The sequence below is a fragment of the Loxodonta africana genome, chromosome X (assembly GCF_030014295.1).
Source record: "Loxodonta africana isolate mLoxAfr1 chromosome X, mLoxAfr1.hap2, whole genome shotgun sequence".
Classification (NCBI taxonomy): Eukaryota; Metazoa; Chordata; class Mammalia; order Proboscidea; family Elephantidae; genus Loxodonta; species Loxodonta africana.
In genome coordinates, this window is record NC_087369.1 from 140,894,962 (window position 1) to 140,901,042 (window position 6,081).

At 41.3% G+C, this 6,081-nt stretch overlaps 1 pseudogene; it reads left to right on the forward strand.

The window, feature by feature from the left end:
* The first annotated feature begins 1,336 nt into the window (after positions 1-1,336).
* On the forward strand, positions 1,337-3,458 carry LOC100660501 (telomeric repeat-binding factor 1-like; annotated as a pseudogene).
* The last annotated feature ends 2,623 nt before the right edge of the window (positions 3,459-6,081 follow it).

Genomic DNA, 6,081 nt, shown 5'->3' on the forward strand with positions numbered 1-6,081 from the left:
AATTCAATTACAATATTTATTGGTATGAAATAAAATGCATACAGCTTATTAAATTATTTCACAGAATTTTTTATAAACATGCAGAAATGCCTACATCATAATGCTAAATACAAAAGCAGAATATAACTTACATGCTTTCTGTTAAATTTTTAATAACTCAGAAGTAACTGTCTATTCGTTTTTTTTTTTTTTTTCCCAAGACTGGGGCCACTATGGGTTGGAATCGACTTGACAGCAATGGGTTTGGTTTGGGTTGGGCTGGCCAATATTGGTGCAAGACCCTAAGAAAACCTGTTTAAAGCAGTTCATTTCACATCAGTCAGCAAAAGGTCTTAATCTAACCAGCAGCATTCCAACACATATTTGGTTTTGATAAATCAAATTCTTGAATGCTAACTCCCTTTACCAACATCCTGATAAGCTCATGCCTTCTTTGGGTCAGTGTCATCTCAAAACTTAATGGACTACTTAGCTTGTTCTCTGCCATTACCATTTTTGCTTTTTTTCTGCACCTTCATTGAAACATGGAGATAACTTATGCAAGTATTCATATCTAAAAAACCAAATCCATTACCCTGGAGTTGATTTTGACTCAAGGTGACCCCGTGTGCTACAGAGTGAAACTGCTCCATAGGGTTTTCCTGGCTGTAAATCTCTGCTGCAAAAGACCTTTCTAAAGTGTTGAAAAGCAAAGATGTCACCTTGAAGACTACGGTGAGCCTGACCCAAGCCATGGTGTTTTCAATTGCCTCATATGCATGTGAAAGCTGAACTATGAAAAAATAAGATTGAAGAAGAACTGACACCTTTGAATTGTGGTGTTGGCAAAGAATATTGAATACACCATGGACTGCCAAAAAAACGAACAAATCTGTCTTGGAAGGAGTACAGCCAAAATGCTCCTTAGAAGCAAGGATGGCAAGACTATGTGTCACATACTTTGGACATGTTATTAGGAGGGATCAGTCCGTGGAGAAGGACATCATGGTTGGTAAAGGAAAGAGCCAGTGAAAAAAGAGGAAGACCTTCAACCCAATGGATTGACACAGTGGCTGCAAGGATGGCCTCAAGAATAACGATTGTGAGGATGGTGCAGGACTGGGCAGTGTTTCGTTGTGTTGTACATAGGGTCGCTATGAGTCGGAACTGACTCGAAGGCCCCTAACAACAACAATCTTCACGGAAGCAGATCGCTAGGCCTTTCTTCAATAGTGCTGCCGGGTGCATTCCAACCGCCAACCTTTAGGTTAGTAGTCCAGCACAAACCGTTTGCACCACCCAGGGACTGTTAATAAATGGTAGTTGGGTTGGGTATTCCTTAACCTGGAAACCCTGGTGGCGTAGTGGGTAAGTGGTACGGCTGCTAACCAAAGGGTGCGCCGTTAGAATCCGCCAGGCGCTCCTTGGAAACTCTATGGAACAGTTCTACTCTGCCCTCTGTGAGTTGGAATCGACGCGATGGCACTGGGTTTGGTTTTTGTTTTTTCATTATTCCTTAACCCTAGTCATTTGTTCACATGCCACAATCAAGAATGTGTTACTAGGAGGACTCTTCTTGCCCAGGGGGCATGCGGATAGTAAGGATTCGGAGCCTCCCAAGGAGCTGATGGCGTGAAAGGCGAGAGACGGCTAGAAGCAGCTCTAGTGTCAGGAGCTACTTGAGTGCCAGGTGCAGGTGGGGGCCCCCAAGAAGAAGGAAGACAACGGGCCTGATAGCTGAGACCAGCTCCGTGGCAGTTGGGTGGATACCTCTGTCTTTGCCGGGAATTCCACAATAGTGGCTCAGAGTACTTCCACTGGACCCACAACAGGGCCAAGGCTATTATTCATGGACTGTCCAGTCTAAGAGCCCTGGTGGCACAGTGGTTAATTGCTCAGCTGCTAACTGCAAGGTCAGTGGTTTGAATCCATCAGCCGTTCCGTGGGAGAAAGATGTGGCAGTCTGCTTTCACGAAGATTACAGCCTTGGAAACCCTATGGGGCAGTTCTACTCTGTCCTATAAGGTCTGTGAGTCAGAATCGACTCAAGGGCAGTGAGTTTTTGGTTTTGGTTCAGTCTAACAGCTTATCGACTGAGAACTATATACATATATGTCAGTTTTTGACAAGAATTGCAGCAGGAAAAACTCTTGATGCACAGCGTGAAAGTGATGAACAAATTACACCTTGGGAATCAGCCCTAATGATTTGAGCTTCAGCTGAATAGGAACGTGACAAACTCCATGAAGACTTAACAGAATTTAATTAAAATTTAGGCTGTGGCTCTTTATATGGAAAATGGCAATATTAAGGAAACAGACATCTTTAATCAAATTACATAGTGCCATTGAGTTAATTCCGACTCACAGTGACCGTATAGGACAGAGTAGAACTGCCCAAAAGGTTTCTAAGGAGTGGCTGGTGATTTTGAACTGCTGCCCTTTTGGTTAGCAGCCGTAGCTCTTAGCCACTGCGCCACCAGGGCTCCAAATACTCATATACATCTTTAAAAAGGAAATGACTCATGATAGTCTCTCAGAAAGGTGCGTTCCATTCCTTGTTTCAACACTTCACTACAACCACATGATGAAAAAATGAGGAGCTATGTGAATTGCGTATAAGTAAAAAAATCTATCTCTCTAATGAAGGCAGCAGCAAAAGTAGCAGAAAGTAAAAGAAAGAGCTAGAACAAATATTTCTCAAGATCAACCTAATGGTGACCATATTGAAATGGAAACTGAAGCTAAATTGGATATAGGAGAAACTGTTAGCGACAGTTGGCCGTGAATGAATCCTCAGGGGCTACAGTGACCTCAGTGAGGTCTCACAGGAATCTCTTCTTATCTTGGTTTAAACATGGACACTAACAACAAGATCCTGATAAGAAAGAGGCAAGAGTGGAAGCTTTTCCAAGTGGAAGAAAGAACAGAGAAAACAGTGAAGAGCCACTGAAAGCATGAGAATAGGTGTTTTAAACAATCAACCAGTCACTTCGGAAAAACATCCATCTAGAAAAAAGCAGACATGGTTTTGGAAGAAAACAAGAATCTAAAATGTGCTGTGAGGAAATATGGGGAGAGAAACCAGTCTAACACCCTATTATATCATCAAATCAACAGCCAGATCAGCGTCATATTAAAAAACCGATGAAGGACTATGAAGAAACTACAATTTATTTGCTTAGGCAGTGAAGACTGTGTTTGTAAAAGCTGGATAGAGGGAGGACAGTTCACTGTTCTGATGACTTCACTTGCTTTACATTTGCTGCTCATTGATGTGTCTTAAATTTTTTGTGTAAAGCATTATACTTGGGTTTTTTTTTCCTATGTAACAAAATCATTTAATTTATTTGAGGATTTGTGCTATAAGAGTAAAATTATTTGCCATCATTGTATTCTTCAAGATCTTTTTACTTGGATAAAATGTAAAATTGCTGAACCCTGCCTTATTTTATACCCCAAATCCAGCTCCAGTAAAAAAAGGAAAACTTACTAAGAGAAAAAAATATTTCTACTGATCTATTTCTTAACCTTGTAACACACACATAAAAATGAAAAGTTCCCAGTCAGTGAATAATAATAGACCTTTGACATATGAGCTACTGCTGCTAACCAAAAGGTCAGCAGTTTGATTCCACCAGGCACTCCTTGGAAACCCTATGGGGCAGTTCTACTCTGTCCTATAAGGTCACGATGAGTCGAAATTGACTCAATGGCAACGGGTTTGGTTTGGTTTGTTTTTCTTGACATAAGAGGTAATTACTGGGTTTATGACGTTAATATGCTACTTAATTACCAAGACACTTGTTTGTAGAATGATAAAACTACAAGGTAGTATATCAGTTATAGTATATTTAAGTTTTCATATAAAGAGAAAAACAAAAATAATAATATACGTATGACAAAATGTGTACAATTAGCAACACTAGCTTCTTGTATTGTTTAGATTCATTTGGCTTTTGTTCCACTATTAAAAGTTCGACAAAGATGGTTTTGAATAAAGCTTCTTTGTAACCTGATGCCATAAACACCCACTTCTCTGATACTTGCATTTGGTTGCTAATGTTGGGACTAAACGGTATTGTGTCAATGCTTAAATTGATATTAACCATGATCATTTTAACATCTATAATGAATACAAAATAGATAAGGCCATACATAACTGAGGCCATTTTGAGTTTTCACCATTTTATTCTTTGGAGAATTTAGTCAAAGTCTAACAGAATCGTTCAGCATCTCTAGTTACATGTGTTTTATTTAGCAAGTGAATAAATATCTTGTCCACAATTTAGAATATTGGAGTACTTGTATAAAAAATTGAATGGTTGTATTTTATAATCTGTATTCCATTTTCTTTTTTTTTATTATTCCATTTTCTATTAAAGTCTTATAAAGTGAAACCTGTGAGAGACGGAACTCAGTGGGACTGCTTGTTTCTCCGGGTCTTGAAAGTTTTCCACCTTTGACAGGGTGCAGTCTTACCACTTTTCTATCTCTAGTTTTAGTGGAAAGTACTGCATTTGAGTTTTCCTGCTCTGACAGATTTTCTGCTTTACACAGGTTCCAGCTTTCTCAAGTTTTACTGTATATTAAAAAAGAAAGAACGGGTTACCTCATAGCACCATCTAGTGCTTATTTTGGGAAATTCCAAGAGGTGGTTCAATGGTAGAATTTTCATCTTCCATGCGGTGCAGTGGTTAACCAAAAGGTGGGTGGTTGGAAATCACCAGCGACTCCACGGGACAGAGATGTGGCAGTCTGCCTCCAAAGAGATTTATAGCCTGGGAAACCCTATGGGGTCGCTATGGGTCCGAATCAACTCAACGGCAGTGGGTTTGGTCCCTGGGTGATGCAAATGGTTTGCATTTGACTACTAGGCAAAAGGTTTGCAGTTCAAACCCAACCAGAGGCTCCTCAGAAGACAGGCCTGGTGATCTGCTCCCAAAAGGTCACAACCTTAAAAACCGTATGGAACAGTTCTACTCTGCACACATGGGATCTCCATGAGTCGGAATTGGCTTGATGGCAACTAACAGCAGTGCACCTCAAGCCCAGCCACCACCATGTTGCTATGATGCTGAACAGGTTGGAGCAGAGCTTCCAGACAAAATCAAACTAGGAAGAAACACCTGGCAATCTACTGCCAAAAAATGAGCCAATGAAAACCCTATGGACCACAACAGGTCTGATTCCATTGTGCATGGGGTCCCCGTGAGTCGGGAGCCAACTCCACAGCAACTAACAACAGCATCCCTCAGCCAATAATCATTCTGAGTATGAGAGTATCTTTTTTAAAATGACCAATTTTTAGGTGTATAAAATTTCCGGGGGGAAATATGCTACCATATTTCAATTTTTTGGGTCTATCTGGGTTTGTCGCTATAACTTTCAGGATTCTTGGTTGCAAATAACAGAAACCTACTTTACCTGATTTAAGCAAATTATTAGGCATTTCACAGAATCAGCAGGAAGGCAGATGAACCAGGCTAGAGATACGTACAGGAAGCAAGGTAGGCTGAGCAGCAGGAATCCCAGTCAAGGCCATGCCACAGGGCCAGCTTGCCAGCTTGGTTAGTATGTCACCATTGACAGCAGCCACCTCTAGGTACCACCACCACAAGACTCGGCTGCCTCTGGACTCCACTGATCCGACATAGGTTGCTGGGGACTCTGCTGGGTGCACTTTCTATGAATAAATTCAAAACTACCACTTTTGGTATAAACATCTCAAGATTCAAAGTCTTTAATGGGAGCCTAGTTCCTCTACTGGTGTCCTAACCACCCAGGGCGTGTGAAGAGGCAGTATGTGGATCCCTTGGGTTCCATGGCCAGAGGTGAGGCCTTGCCTTCCAGACTCCCACAGTGGGTACCAGTTGTACCAGCTGCTGGCGAGTTGATTCCAACTCATGGCAGCCCCGTGTATGTCAGAGTAGGACCATGCTCAATAAGATTTTTAATGGTTGATTTTTCAGAAGTAGATCACCAGCCCTTTCTTCCAAGGTGCCTCTGGGTAGACTTGAACTGCCAACCTTTCAGTTAGCAGACAAGTGTGTTAACCATTTGCACCATCCAGGGATTTCCAAACAATGGGTATTTACCTCAA